Source organism: Siphateles boraxobius, unplaced genomic scaffold (assembly GCF_051911475.1).
Source record: "Siphateles boraxobius isolate OS27281-9 unplaced genomic scaffold, OSU_SipBor_1 234, whole genome shotgun sequence".
NCBI classification, from domain to species: Eukaryota; Metazoa; Chordata; class Actinopteri; order Cypriniformes; family Leuciscidae; genus Siphateles; species Siphateles boraxobius.
Genome location: NW_027508849.1, coordinates 103,751 through 120,418, shown reverse-complemented (window position 1 = coordinate 120,418; position 16,668 = coordinate 103,751). Strand labels below are relative to the sequence as shown.

At 39.7% G+C, this 16,668-nt stretch overlaps 1 long non-coding RNA gene across 1 annotated transcript; it reads left to right on the top strand.

Annotated features, from left to right (window-relative positions):
• Positions 1-9,890: 9,890 nt before the first annotated feature.
• Positions 9,891-14,360, top strand: LOC143748442 (uncharacterized). Its single transcript, XR_013206789.1, has 3 exons — positions 9,891-9,965; positions 10,204-10,256; positions 14,272-14,360. It is a non-coding gene; the product is annotated as an uncharacterized LOC143748442 (long non-coding RNA).
• Positions 14,361-16,668: the final 2,308 nt, after the last annotated feature.

The window sequence follows — 16,668 nt, the reverse complement described above, 5'->3', positions numbered from 1 at the left end:
GAGTATAGAGTATATCAGAGTATAGAGTATATCAGACTATAGAGTATATCAGACTATAGAGTATATCAGAGTATAGAGTATATCAGACTATAGAGTATATTAGAGTATAGAGTATATCAGAGTATATAGTATATCAGACCATAGAATATATCAGAGTATAAAGTATATCAGAGTATAGAGTATATCAGACTATAGAGTATATCAGAGTATAGAGTATATCAGACTATAGAGTATATCAGACTATAGAGTATATCAGACTATAGAGTATATCAGAGTATAAAGTATATCAGACTATAGAGTATATCAGAGTATAGAGTATGTCAGAGTATAAAAAATATCAGAGTATAAAAAATATCAGAGTATAGAGTATATCAGAGTATAGAGTATATCAGAGCATAGAGTATATCAAAGTTTAGAGTATATCAGAGTATAGAGTATATCAGACCATAGAGTATATCAGAGTATAGAGTATATCAGAGTATAGAGTATATAAGACTATAGAGTATATCAGACTATAGAGTATATCAGAGTATTTTCTTTTTACAGCCTATTTCCACCTTAGAAACATTGCTAAGCTACGTAACATGCTATCTGTTTCTGATGCAGAAAAGTTAGTTCATGCATTCATGACCTCGAGACTAGATTACTGTAATGCTTTATTAGCTGGTTGTCCTGCATCCTCAATAAACAAGCTACAATTAGTGCAAAATGCAGCCGCTAGAGTTCTTACTAGATCAAGAAAATATGATCATATAACACCTATTTTATCATCTCTACACTGGTTACCTATTAAGTTAGGTATCAATTACAAAGTATTCCTACTGCCCTATAAAGCCCTAAATGGTTTAGCTCCTGTGTATTTAACAGACCTTCTATCGCCATACAATCCATCGCGCTCTTTAAGATCACTAAATTCGAGGCTTCTGGTCATTCCTAGGATATCTAAGTCCACTAAAGGAGGGAGGGCGTTCTCGCATTTAGCTCCTAAACTCTGGAATAGCCTTCCTGATATTGTACGAGACTCAGACTCGCTGTCCCAGTTTAAAACTAGATTAAAGACGCATCTCTTTAACCAAGCATTCACATAATGCTTAACCTTTAATACTACTGCTGAATCAGTTCGAATGCATTAACATTATGAACATCAGCTATGCTAATTATTCCCCATCTGCCTTTCTGCTGTTATCTCGGGACGCTAGTCCCGAGGTAAATAGCGTTCGTCAGCTCCAGTTTGTATCCAGCCTCTCACGGAGAATTCAGATGCCCCAACGCCTGTGAAGAGACGACTCGACGCCTGTGAAGAGACGACTCAAAGCCGGCGATATGTTATGCCATAAATTAATACATGATTAACTAACTGTATTTTTCTATGTACATTTCCGAAATGCATTTTCTGTAAAGCTGCTTTGAGACAATGTGTATTGTGAAAAGCGCTATACAAATAAATTTGAATTGAATTGAATTGAATTATAGAGTATATCAGACTATAGAGTATATCAGACTATAGAGTATATCAGAGTATAGAGTATATCAGACTATAGAGTATATCAGACTATAGAGTGTATCAGAGTATAGAGTATATCAGAGTATAGAGTATATCAGAGTATAGAGTATATCAGACTATAGAGTATATCAGACTATAAAGTATATCAGACTATAGAGTATATCAGACTATAGAGTATATCAGACTATAGAGTATATCAGAGTATAAAGTATATCAGAGTATAGAGTATATCAGACTATAGAGTATATCAGACTATAGAGTTTATCAGAGTATAAAGTATATCAGACTATAGAGTATATCAGACTATAGAGTATATCAGACTATAGAGTATATCAGAGTATAAAGTATATCAGAGTATAGAGTATATCAGACTATAGAGTATATCAGACTATAGAGTATATCAGAGTATAAAGTATATCAGAGTATAGAGTATATCAGAGTATAGAGTATATCTGAGTATAGAGTATATCAGAGTATAGAGTATATCAGAGTATAGAGTATATCAGACTATAGAGTATATCAGACTATAGAGTATATCAGAGTATAGAGTATATCAGACTATAGAGTATATCAGACTATAGAGTATATCAGACAATAGAGTATATCAGACTATAGAGTATATCAGAGTATAGAGTATATCAGAGTATAGAGTATATCAGACTATAGAGTATATCAGAGTATAGAGTATATCAGACTATAGAGTATATCAGAGTATAGAGTATATCAGACTATAGAGTATATCAGACTATAGAGGATATCAGACTATAGAGTATATCAGAGTATAGAGTATGTCAGACTATAGAGTAGTTTCAGAGTATAGAGTATATCAGACTATAGAGTATATCCGACTATAGAGTATATCAGACTATAGAGTATATCAGACTATAGAGTATATCAGACAATAGAGTATATCAGACTATAGAGTATATCAGACAATAGAGTATATCAGACTATAGAGTATATCAGAGTATAGAGTAAATCAGAGTATAGAGTATATCAGACTATAGAGTATATCTGAGTATAGAGTATATCAGAGAATAGAGTATATCAGAGTATAGAGTATATCAGAGTATAGAGTATATCAGACAATAGAGTATATCAGAGTATAGAGTATATCAGAGTATAGAGTATATCAGACTATAGAGTATATCAGACTATAGAGTATATCAGACTATAGAGTATATCAGAGTATAGAGTATATCAGAGTATAGAGTATATCAGAGTATAGAGTATATCAGACAATAGAGTATATCAGACTATAGAGTATATCAGAGTATAGAGTATATCAGACAATAGAGTATATCAGAGTATAGAGTATATCAGAGTATAGAGTATATCAGAGTATAGAGTATATCAGACAATAGAGTATATCAGACTATAGAGTATATCAGAGTATAGAGTATATCAGACAATAGAGTATATCAGAGTATAGAGTATATCAGAGTATAGAGTATATCAGACTATAGAGTATATCAGACTATAGAGTATATCAGACAATAGAGTATATCAGACTATAGAGTATATCAGAGTATAGAGTATATCAGAGTATAGAGTATATCAGACAATAGAGTATATCAGACTATAGAGTATATCAGAGTATAGAGTATATCAGACAATAGAGTATATCAGAGTATAGAGTATATCAGAGTATAGAGTATATCAGACTATAGAGTATATCAGACTATAGAGTATATCAGACAATAGAGTATATCAGACTATAGAGTATATCAGACTATAGAGTATATCAGACAATAGAGTATATCAGACTATAGAGTATATCAGAGTATACAGGAGTACAGCCCGTCTTTAGTTTGGTCTCCAGCATGTTGATGAGAGATGTCTGCACTGAGATAAATAATAGAAAATCACACAAATTATTTCCACCATCATCATCATTGAAAAGTGTTTAGAAAAATGACCGTGTCACGTAAGAGTTTCATTATATACGAAAATAGAAACACACTTTATACCTGAGAAAAACCCCAATAAACCTGATTTTGATTTATGCAAGAAATGTTTTTTTGTTAATCAGTGATTCAGCAAAAGATACGCAGGAATAGTTTCTATTGAGTTCTATTGAGTTGTTGTGTGAGATTACATGTTAGCTTCACAACATGTTTTTACATTTTTTAAATAAATGTAGAGAAAGGACTAATTTTAAAGAGAGATCCAGTATAATTTCTTCATATTTCCTAGTTATCAGATGATATTTTTATTGATGATCGGATTTGCTGCTAAAGTTTTTAAGGATTTGAAATGGTTAAACATACTTCAGTTTTTGTGTTTTTACGAATTTGTTATAATGGATAAACATGAATCTGATTCATAATCCTCAGATTTGAGTTAGAACATGGTCATATTTGTGTATTTTGCTCAAATATGATTCTCAACTCGGAGTGTGTTGCATTATGGTATAAATAATTTGCTGATCATATCTCAACAAATTAGACCTGATAAAACGTCCGGTATAATTCCGGTTCACGCGGCTACGCGGAAGAGATAAAAAATTCTCAGAGCCACCAGGCACTGTTTTATGCAAATGAACGGCCGGATCGCATTAAAGGTTTTACAATGACACAAAACCACTGATGTGTTTTGCTGTGAGAGTATTCAGGCCTTTTTATTTTTAGAGTATTTTTATTTGATATTTTCAAACTTTTATTGGAAATTTGGTTCTCAAATGAGTTTTTTCCTGCATACAGCGGCAAAACTTTCTTCCACTGATCATCTCTGGCAGTATACTCCCATCACAGGTGTGTTAATGTGTGTTTCTCACGTCAGATGTGTTTCTGTTTGCTATAAAGTAGCGCCCTGATTCTCCACATAAACATATTTGACTGATGACGATGATAATGATGATGATGATGATGTACAGAATTTGTGCTGAGAATCAGGTTTGATCAGTTAAGAGGAAAACACAAACTCTTCAGTGATGGGGTTGGATTCACTGGTCTGATTAATTTTAATGCACTTTCTCTAGATTGTCACTGCAAGTAACATTATGATGGACATCCCTGTAATAATCAGCCACTCAAAATAGACTCTTACAGCAGCCCGTCGTGTGTCTAAGGAGAGATGTGCTGTTACTGAGTGATCAGACCTGGACAACAAGAAAACATGAATAAAATACCACAGATTTTTTCATCATCATAATTAGTGAAACATGTTTAGAAGAATTGGCGTTTCAGAGTTTCATTTTATAGGAAACAGAAACACACTTCATACCTGTGACGTCTTGAGACAAACACAAAAAACCTGATTAAGATTTACTATTTACTTTTAAAAAATGTTTAGTGAATGTAAGAAATGCGTTCTAACATTTTTGTCACATCATGCACTGTGCAAATAATGTACCTTGTCTTGTTTTCCAGTACAAATATCTAGACATTCTTAAATCAAGATACATTTACTGGAGAAGCAGAGATTGTCCTTTTCTGTCTAATGCAACCAGATTTCATAATTGGTCAGGATTTTAAAACTCCTGTAGTCTGTGTCAAGTCAAGTCACCTTTATTTATATAGCGCTTTTTACAATACAGATTGTTTCAAAGCAGCTTTACAGAGATAACAGGAAAATAATGTTGTAATAATATCGTTAAATATAAAATTAAATGTCCCCAACGAAGCAAGCCAAAAGCCAATGACGACAAAGGCGACAGTGAAGGAAGTCAAACTCCATCAGTGACAGAATGGAGAAAATTCTCAGTCTCAGTCCTCCTCTGGCCAATGAACAAACAGTGTATGATTATGATTTAGGCAGCATTATAGGTCAGAGGTCAGATTGGATCAGAACTTTCACAATATTTAAGTTCTGAGCCCAGCTTAAAGTCTGTACAGGAAACAGAAATAATTTGTTCGCCTCTAGTTAAGCCAGCTATATTACTATAGAGCTTTATACAATATAGATTGTTTCAAAGCTTTACAGTAATAGACAGGAAAATAACAGTATCAATGATGCAAAAAGACTTCAATTTGGCTTTAAATTAGCTCTAAAAAGAAGAAAAGTTTCTTTGGAATTCTTTTCCAAAAGAACTCCAGTTCTCTTTCTGGAACGGACTCTGGAAGTTCTCTATCTGGAACAGACTCTGGAATTTCTCTTTCTGGAACGGACTCTGGAAGTTCTCTTTCTGGAACGGACTCTGGATTTTCTCTTTATCGAACAGACTCTGGAATTTCTCTTTCTGGAACGGACTCTGGAATTTCTCTTTCTGGAACGGACTCTGGAATTTCTCTTTCTGGAACGGACTCTGGAATTTCTCTTTCTGGAACAGACTCTGGAATTTCTCTTTCTGGAACGGACTCTGGATTTTCTCTTTATCGAACAGACTCTGGAATTTCTCTTTCTGGAACGGACTCTGGAAATTCTCTTTCTGGAACGGACTCTGGATTTTCTCTTTCTGGAACAGACTCTGGAATTTCTCTTTCTGGAACAGACTCTGGAATTTCTCTTTCTGGAACGGACTCTGGAAATTCTCTTTCTGGAACGGACTCTGGAATTTCTCTTTCTGGAACAGACTCTGGAATTTCTCTTTCTGGAACGGACTCTGGATTTTCTCTTTATCGAACAGACTCTGGAATTTCTCTTTCTGGAACGGACTCTGGAATTTCTCTTTCTGGAACAGACTCTGGAATTTGTCTTTCTGGAACGGACTCTGGAATTTCTCTTTCTGGAACAGACTCTGGAATTTCTCTTTCTGGAACGGACTCTGGATTTTCTCTTTATCGAACAGACTCTGGAATTTCTCTTTCTGGAACGGACTCTGGAAATTCTCTTTCTGGAATGGACTCTGGATTTTCTCTTTCTGGAACGGACTCTGGAATCTCTCTCTGGCTGAAACGAAACAGGCTGGGAAATCAGTAAGGGCCTCAGTGGCCGTATCAGGGCAAGTAGGGATTTCTATGGTGACCTCCCTGGTCATATCTGGACAGTTAGGGAGTTCAGTGCAGGCCTTCGTGTCCATAGTGGAGCAGTCAGGGGACACAGAGAGCTCAGAAACAGCCCCTATGGATGTTGCCACTTCGGGGGAATCAGAAAAGTTGTCTGCAGCCCAACATACTAATCTTTTTTACCCGAGACGGATCCGGTGGCGGGTATGAAGCCTGAAAACTGGTGTGACGGCCATGACGTGATGAGGCATGATGAGCACTGTGGGATTACAGGGCTCCTCATCTGCAATTCACACTGTAAATGGAGAGCCGCTCAACAATAGAGCATAGACCAAGTACTGAGTTTAGGGTCCAGTTGGAATTACCTAAAATTAGAGTCCAAGCCACTCCAATAACACTCCATCAGTTGCACGTCATCCCACAAACTCATAAGGCTATAACTAAAGAAGTCTTCTACAAAATACTCCATTGGACGTCCATCTTGATAAATGGAGCATAGTTTTCCTCTGCTAGGCTACTTTCTGTTAGGTAATCTATACCTTTCAATTCTTTGTTAGTCTTGTGTTAGCAATGTTAACACAAGAAAAAGAACACAGTGGCAATGAGGGACAGGTGAAACTAATGAATTAGACAATGAAACAATGAATGGTATATGATGTTACAGCAAACATTCATAGTGACTAAGTAGTATGCCACAAAACCGTTTCATTTCTATATATAGGCCTCAAATGCTTTGTTTTGTTTTAATTTGATATAGTCAAACAATAATAAATAAATGCCCATCACAGGCGTGTTAATGTGTATGTTTCTCAAGAGGCCGCTGGTGCGATGTGTGACGCCCTGATTCAAACATTTTTGACTGATGACGATGAAATTAATTACCAGACCTGTTCATTACAGTTCCTCAAGAAAGGTACTCTACATTTAATGGAAAATAACACTCAAAAAACTTACTGCAAAGTTTATCTCTAAATCCAGTCACATGATTATGACACACTGAATTAAAATCAACATTTCCAGAATTCAGAGTGACTGCAGTGTTTGTCTGTTCATTTCACAACGAAACTGAGAGCCCAAACCATACACCAGAGATTATTCCCATCAGACAAACATAAAAGATTCAGAGTCTGATTTTAGAGCTGCAGCAACTAATGGAAGTGATGAGGAATACAGTATGTATTTTCTAAATTTTTTGTTGTTAATTAAATTTTCTTTAAATATGTCTTGAAGTAAATCCACATCACAGCTATGTTATGTTAGAGTATACAGTGGACATGGATAGCTATGAATCAGATTTGTGATTGTGAACATTGAAGACTGAACGTGAACATGATCAGATTTGTAGCTTTAGCACCATTGTGATTGTGCATACAAACAATTTACTGGGTTTGTCCTTTTTTGGTTTTGTGTTCAGAAGCGGAAAGAAAGTTCTCAAGGCATTTACTTTGAATAAAAATTAAATGAATCAATGACACGCGCAGGGAAGTGCAGTCAGTCTTCCTCCCTTCTGGCGTTGTTTATCACCCTACGTAAGTGAATCAAGATTAACAGCATTCTTTGGTTTGTCAGCACCAATGGAACTGGTATTAGAAATCCCAAAACCTGAAAGGGTGTGGCATAATCACACTATAAAGAGCAAAGCCCAGACGACTAAACTTTGAATGCAAAAAAAAGCAAAATTATTGTGACTTCTAAAGCAACTAAACAGCCCAAATAAATTGAATTGTAAAGTATTCAACGAAAAAAAAGTTTTAAGAGAACAATCTACCCGGGGCAGGAGCACGAGCACTCTTCCAACGCCAGTGGAAACAGACTCGACGGTTCCATAGATTGAGAGTGAGGATACTGTAGGCCGACATACAGACCTTCTCCATCAGAGACACGAGTCAGTGTTAGTGTTGGAGTCAGTGTTAGTGTTAGTGTCAGTGTTAGTGTCAGTGTCAGTGTCAGTGTCGGTGTTAGTGTCGGTGTGAGTGTTAGTGTCAGTGTCAGTGTCAGTGTTAGTGTTAGTGTTGGTGTCAGTGTCGGTGTTAGTGTCAGTGTCGGTGTTAGTGTTAGTGTTAGTGTTAGTGTTAGTGTTAGTGTTAGTGTTAGTGTTAGTGTTGTTGTTGGTGTCAGTGTCAGTGTTAGTGTTGGATCAGAGTGTCTCGGGAGCTCCGGCCCCAGGCGTTTCTGGGACAGCAGTGGTGAGTAATTCTGATCTGTTTGAATTAGTTTAGGTTTATCTGACTTCTTAACCTGTTTACTGTCACATTCCCCTTTTAGAGCACAGATCTGAACTTAATTGGTTGTGATTCATGAATGCTTTACAGACCTAAGGTTTTAAAATATGAAAGTGTAAAAAAGTTATCGAAGTATAAGTTTACTGTTAAGCAAACATTCAAAACTAAACAATTTTTTTTACACAAAATATATAGTTTACTAAATAATGTGGTCTCTAAAATTGATAGAAAATCAAAGCCATATGTCTAATCAAGTTGTGTAAGAAAGGCACAAAGTCTCTTTTCCGGGACTGTTCTCTGCTGGTGTAATGACCTCTCGAACTCAACTTGAGTCTTTAGAACTAAAGCACCTTTTTAGTCAACACTTGACCCATTAATACTAACACTATTATATTTATATTCTATCTATATTTTTGTATTTATTAAAAGAAAAGCTTGGTACTGTCAGGACTCTGGTTTGATCATCAGCCCTTCTGTTGTGTCTGTTTTTGTGTCTTAGTTGTCAGTTTCTCTCACTCTACCATCACAACTCATTCTAATCATCTTACACACACACACACACACACACACACACACACACACACACACACACACACACACACACACACACACACACACACACACACACACACACACACACACACACACACACACACACACACAAACACACACACTGTCTCACATTCTGCATTAATTTTCTCCACTACTTACGCTTCTCTCTTTCTTTGCTTCTCTGTCAGTGTCTTGGTTACCATCCGTTTCACTACTGTCCTAAAATCTAGTTCTAGTTGTGTAAAGCCTACTTGTCTGTTAATTTAATCTTGTTTTTTCCCTCTGATTTGTCTAGTCCCTGTTTCGGCTTGCTCACCCGGTTTTGACCCCCGCCTGCCCCTTGGATTTTGCCTCTGCAACGCCCTTTGTTTGTTGGCTTGGCTGCCATTTATATTTGTGTTTTCATCTTTTTATCCCGGCACCCTTAACAGGTACAAGTACTGGTATATGAGACTCATCAGCACTCACTTATTGTTGCCCTGTTGTTGGTTTAACTGCTTCTAATGAAATGTGAAGTGAACCTAAGAAATGTGTTTTAAAATGTATGCCACATTATGCACCGTGCAAATAATCAAACATGCGTATAAAAACATTAAAAATTAGTTGTCATAGAAATGTTTATTTGTTAATCAGTGATTCAGCAAACGATACAGACGAACAGTTTATCTATTGTTGTGTGAGACTTGTCTAATGTTTTTTTAAATGTGACTACTTACCACTTTTGTTCAGATGGTCGACGTTCAGACGGAGAGTGTGAATGATGATTTAACTTTAGAAATGAACCGTAATTCTTTACCAGAGGTGAGTTACAACTTTGATCTCTGTGAATTATTCTTGCTTTTGCTATTGTTGAATCAAAGTCCAAATTAACTTTTGCTTCACTGCAAAACATTAAGACGTAATATCTTCAATCCTTTTACTTCTCCAGTAAATGTATCTTGATTTAAGTGTCTGATCTGATTAAGCTAGTTTGGACTACAGTGCGTATGATTTTTCCCCACCTCATTTCTCTTTTTCTGACTCCTGGTTTCCATTACAGAGTTCTTCACTCTCTAATCACTCTCAGTTGATTCTTCTGAAACCGATTTCTCCGTAAGTACATTTAAACTGATGCTCCTTCATCATGAGCTTGATGTTACTATTATGCTTTAAAGCAGTGAGTCTTTTTCTTCTTTTGCAAGTGTGACCCCCTTTTAAGAGAAAAATTAATGGCTGTGTGTAATAATTTAATTTATGTTGCCTTTAAAAGAGTTATACTGGATCGGTAACAATTGTTACAGGGCTCGACATTAACGCTTGTCTGCTTGATTTTCTTTTGTAGGGTAATTGAAAGAGAATTATACTTGCCTGACCGGACAAGAAGCCTGATTAAACAGCACTAACAAAAAATAACTAAGGAAGCATCGAAATGCGAGAATGATTCTGATTTTATTACATTCAGTGTAAATGGCTATTGATAATGGATAATGTGTTATTAACAAGGTCGCTGTCAGGGTTGTTGCAGGATGCCGAAGACGAGGACACGGGAACTGAAGTATAGTTCATTTATTTACAAACTAAACTTACAGGAACAGACAGAAACAAAGGAGACTCTAGGACTTCAAAAACACACAACCTTACATCGACGACGACCAACAAACACTGAGGGAAAACACAAGGCTTAAAAGAACTGGGACTAATGGGATGATTAACAGAACACAGGTGAAGAAACTGAACACAAACGAGGAGCGGGAAAACTAACAGGACTGAACCAAAATCACAAAGACGGGGAAAACAAGATCACAAAACTGAACTAAACACACTGAAACGTGACAGTACCTCCCCCCTCCCCGAAGGCGCGTCCTCGCGCCGTATAACATCCAAAGGGGTGGGAGGGTGGGCGCCCTGGAGGCTGACGAGGGCGTGGTGGTACAGGAACAGGAAGCTCGGGAAACCGGGGTGGAAAAGGCTGTGGACGTGGCCACGGCGGAGCAGGCTGTGGGCGTGGCCACGGCGGAGCTGTCGGACCCACGGGCGACCGGGGCGGAGCTGTCGGACCCACGGGCGACCGGGGCGGAGCTGTCGGACCCACGGGCGACCGGGGCGGAGCTGTCGGACCCACGGGCGACCGGGGCGGAGCTGTCGGACCCACGGGCGACCGGGGCGGAGCTGTCGGACCCACGGGCGACCGGGGCGGAGCTGTCGGACCCACGGGCGACCGGGGCGGAGCTGTCGGACCCACGGGCGACCGGGGCGGAGCTGTCGGACCCACGGGCGACCGGGGCGGAGCTGTCGGACCCACGGGCGTCCGGGGCGGAGCTGTCGGACCCTCGGGCGTCCGGGCGGGCGTCCGGGGCGGAGCTGTCAAACCCTCGGGCGTCCGGGGCGGAGCTGTCGGATCCTCGGGCGTCCGGGGCGGAGCTGTCAGACCCTCGGGCGTCCAGGGCGGAGCTGTCAGACCCTCGGGCGGCCATGGTGGAGCTGACCCTTCGGGTGGCCATGGCGGTGAGGACCCTTTGGGTGGCCATGGCGGTGAGGACCCTTCGGGTGGCCATGGCGGTGAGGACCCTTCGGGTGGGCGCCCCCCCAAAATTTTAATGGGGAAATTGACAGGAAAGGGGGGATCCGGCAGCAACGAGGTTCTTGGGCTGGCTAGGACCAGCAGTGAGGAGGGCTTTGAGCTAAGCAGGACCAGCGGCAAAGGAAACTCTGGACTGGACAGGACTGGTGCAGGATCAGTGGGCTCTGGTGCATCTGGTGCTTGATCAGTGGGCTCTGGTGCAGGATCAGTGGGCTCTGGCGCAGGATCAACGGGCTCTGGCGCAGGATCAACGGGCTCTGGCGCAGGATCAACGGGCTCTGGCGCAGGATCAACGGGCTCTGGCGCAGGATCAACGGGCTCTGGCGCAGGATCAACGGGCTCTGGCGCAGGATCAACGGGCTCTGGCGCAGGATCAACGGGCTCTGGCGCAGGATCAACGGGCTCTGGCGCAGGATCAACGGGCTCTGGCGCAGGATCAACGGGCTCTGGCGCAGGACTGGACGGGACCAGCACATCATGGGACTCGGAACTGGACGGGACCAGCACATCATGGGACTCGGAACTGGACGGGGCCAGCACATCATGGGACTCGGAACTGGACGGGACCAGCACATCATGGGACTCGGAACTGGACGGGACCAGCACATCATGGGACTCGGAACTGGACGGGACCAGCACATCATGGGACTCGGAACTGGACGGGACCAGCACATCATGGGACTCGGAACTGGACGGGACCAGCACATCATGGGACTCGGAACTGGACGGGACCAGCACATCATGGGACTCGGAACTGGACGGGAACTGGACGGGGCCAGCACATCATGGGACTCGGAACTGGACGGGGTCAGCACATCATGGGACTCGGAACTGGACGGGGCCAGCACATCATGGGACTCGGAACTGGACGGGGCCAGCACATCATGGGACTCGGAACTGGACGGGGCCAGCACATCATGGGACTCGGAACTGGACGGGGCAAGCACATCATGGGACTCGGAACTGGACTCATGGGCCACAGCTGATGTGCGTGTAGCCCACCGCCGCAGACATCACAATCAGCGCTGTGTCTTCTCGTGTGGACTCACGTGTGGTGTGCTCCAGAACAAACACTGGCTGTGGAATGGGAACAGTCTCTGGATCAGCAGACGTGGGCGGGCAGGCGATGGGCTCAGGCGCTGGCGGGCAGGCGATGGGCTCAGGCGCTGGCGGGCAGGCGATGGGCTCAGGCGCTGGCGGGCAGGCGATGGGCTCAGGCGCTGGCGGGCAGGCGATGGGCTCAGGCGCTGGCGGCTTGGAACTGGCTGGAGTGGGAGATCTTCTACGAGGTAGTTGGATCCACACGCCCACAGCGTGTGATCCACAAAATACAAGAAGGACATTTTTAGGTCCTTTACCAGAATTATCTGGGCTAGCGGGTCTCTCAGACCACCCCAGAAACTCTGTTTCAGTTCTTCTTCATCCTGAGTCATGTCATCATAGAGGTCTAGGTAACGCCCCGCATACTCCTCATGAGAGAGCTCCTTCTGGAAGAGGATTGGTATTTCCATGGGGCTCACCTTCTTTTTCTTCCTCCTTAGGCTCATCTTTTTTTTTAATAGGTTGGTCGTTCTGTCAGGGTTGTTGCAGGATGCCGAAGACGCGGGAACTGAAGTATAGTTGATTTATTTACAAACTAAACTTACAGGAACAGACAGAAACAAAGGAGACTCTAGGACTTCAAAAACACACAACCTTACATCGACAACGACCAACAAACACTGAGGGAAAACACAAGGCTTAAAAGAACTGGGACTAATAGGATGATTAACAGAACACAGGTGAAGAAACTGAACACAAACGAGGAGCGGGAAACCTAACAGGACTGAACCAAAATCACAAAGACGGGGAAAACAAGATCACAAAACTGAACTAAACACACTGAAACGTGACAGTCGCACCAGTTAAGGCTTGCACAGCCTATCTGTATGTGAGAAACTCTCGTGAAGAAATCAAAACAAAAGAGTGCAGTTTTTATATTTATGACATGATTTAGGTAAACAACATCACACGAGTGCAGTAATCAAACAAAGATCACAGTGGAGCCATAGTGCATCTCACAGCCGTGCTTCATTTCTGAATGATTCAGTGTTTTGAATTACCGCTTGACTCAAATATGCAATGAGCCATTCATAAGCAACTGCCTCGTCAAATGTGAGACAGCCTGAGCTTGTTACCAAATAAAGAATATTTTTACTTTGGAATTGGCAGTCATGTTTGCTTCCCAACTATGGCAAGTACCCAAACTGTGACCCTAAAACTGTGAAACTGAACCATGAGACATTTAAACCTAGTGGGTAATATTTGTGACATTGTAGATAAGAGAGATTTACATAACCATTAACAAAAGCATGAAGATTTAAGCTTAATGATCAGAACACTACATTTAAATAAAAAAACAACATGATCTGCAGAACTGTAATTTAACATGCAACTATAAAAAACAAATAATAAATCCAAGACTTTGTGTCTGCTCTATACTGTTAACTGTGTGAAGTGAATTATATAATCAACACTCATTTGTTTTCACTCTCAATGTTTTGTCAGATTCATGGAGACTTTTGAGATTGTAAAGTGGTGGATTTCCAGAGGAAGAAACGGCGTCATCGATATTATTGATATGAGTGGACGGAGGGCCAACATTATAAGACTAATTGAATTAATTGGTTTACATTTGGATAAACGTTTTTCTAATAATTTTAATCTCTTTTTTAAAAAGGATTTTTACCCTGTCGATCAAACTATGTCTTCCAGAATTTCAGACTTTGTTAAAAGCTTTAAAATTGATAAATTGGTTGATTTTAAAAAACAGTTTACTTTTGCAGTGATTGAATTTAAAAAAGGAAAATTGGAATTAATTGGACCCTTTACACCAGAAACTGTTGATTCGACAACACAATATCCTGATGTTATTCACAGTGAATGTAAATGCTTACGAAAAATTAAGATTATTATGAAGCATAGGAGCCAAAATATTAAAGCTATCCACATGCATTCAAAATATAATCCCTGTTTTGGCATAAAACATGGTCGTGTTTCTTGTATGATCATGTTAGTTCGTTGGTATGAAGAAATGTGTAAATTTAATAATAAAATAGATATATTCATTACCTTCCAGGACATTTATGGTGCAACAGGGCCTTTAGGAAAATCATTAAGCAAAGTAAATTTTAAAGAAACTAAAAATAAAAACCTATGTACGTTTAAAGAAAAAATGTGTAAACAATACCCTAAATCAAAATTTAAATGTGTCCTGGGAGACAATGAACAAAATGTTATAAAAAGTTATATCATAACAGAAATGAAAAATTTAATACCAAAAAAAAAAATTGAGTTAAAACTTGAATTTCCCAGAAACGTAATGAAATTAAATGAGTTGAAGAGCTTCAGAAAAGAACAGACCGATAATATAAAGATACAACTAAAAAAACGAAATGTTAGTGAGGAATTTATTGACGTACTTTGTTCACTTCTCAACTCTAAGTGGTGTGAAATAGTTGATAAAGAATATACGATGTTTATAAAGCAGGAGCTCAGTACTCTCTTTAACACCTATTCCGTTAGATTCATTCACGAAAATATAAACAACATTATAAAGATAAAGCCTTTTAATCTGATGAGAGTACATTTATCTTTAAACTAAACTTAAAATTTTTTATTTAGAATATAATTAGTGTATGTGTAGCTACTACTTTTTGTTTTAATTTTTATGTTATAATTTTCTGGATTTTATAATTTAGTCAAACCTTGTAAACCATGTAACCATCAGTCTGTCTCTGTCCTCTCTTCATTTCTTGTTGTAATGTTGTGTATTATTGTGTGTTTAATTCATTTGTATTAGTGAGGAGATTATTTCTCTGTAATCGTCTCCATAAATCCGTCTGATGTTTCCATGTAAAGACTGTCAAACTGCCGATTATCCGTCTCACTGCTGTTGATTGTCTCACAACAAACACAATTTAATAAATCTATTCTTCCTTTCCTTTGTTGCCGTTTTCTGATCTTGCTTCTCTATCAGCCTGAATACAGAGAGATCTTTCAATGACATAATCCAGTCGCATAAACACCAGTGGTGGAATGTAACGAAGTACAAATACTTTACTTGAGTACATTTTTCACGTATCTGGGCCCGGTTCCCCAAAACGTTCTTATCACTAAGTAGTTCTTAACCTATTCCTTAACCTCTCTTAACGTGATGGCATGATTCCCGACACGTTCGTACGCTAAGTATATCTTCTGTAAGTCACACTTTCGTAAGGTTGGTCTGGACCATTCGTAAGCTCTCTCTCAGCAGCAGTCTTTAGAAATCAGCGCAGTGCAGTACAAGTCAAACTGTGGTATGTTGACAATGTTGTGGCTCAACAATGATTTTATGTTATGGACATTTTAAGACTAATAGTAAAATATGTTCGCAATGGATACAGGCCTAATTATGAAGTTGACTTTATTTGGTATCAGAACTAATATGGTGGTAATTAGCCTTGGCTATTTCGTAATGTCATTAAAGTGTTTAAATTGGCAATCACTTTTGATAATTAAAATCTGGCAAACAATTTGGCTCTAAATGGCTAAGATCTATAAATGGGTAAGCATGGTGGTGTCCAGTAAGCGACCAACTATGGCAGCAATCCAACGTGTCCTTGTATTGAATCAAAGACGGCGCCAGCCGCGGAGCCGTTTAGTCCATGTCAATTTTTTTATTCGGCAAAACTTAAGCCCTTTTGACATTTTGCCTGACGTGGCTATATTAAAAAAAATCGCCTCCCAAGACATATCATTATGGAGCATTTTTTACGTTGCTTCACCACCATATTCTGTATCTAACTCTCTCTCTCTGTTCATTGTAGATAGGTTGCTTTTTATTGAAAACATTAACCAATGGCAATCAATACCGCATTAAACAGAAGTAACTGCAGCTGCTTGCCAAACAATTCTGATTGTAAA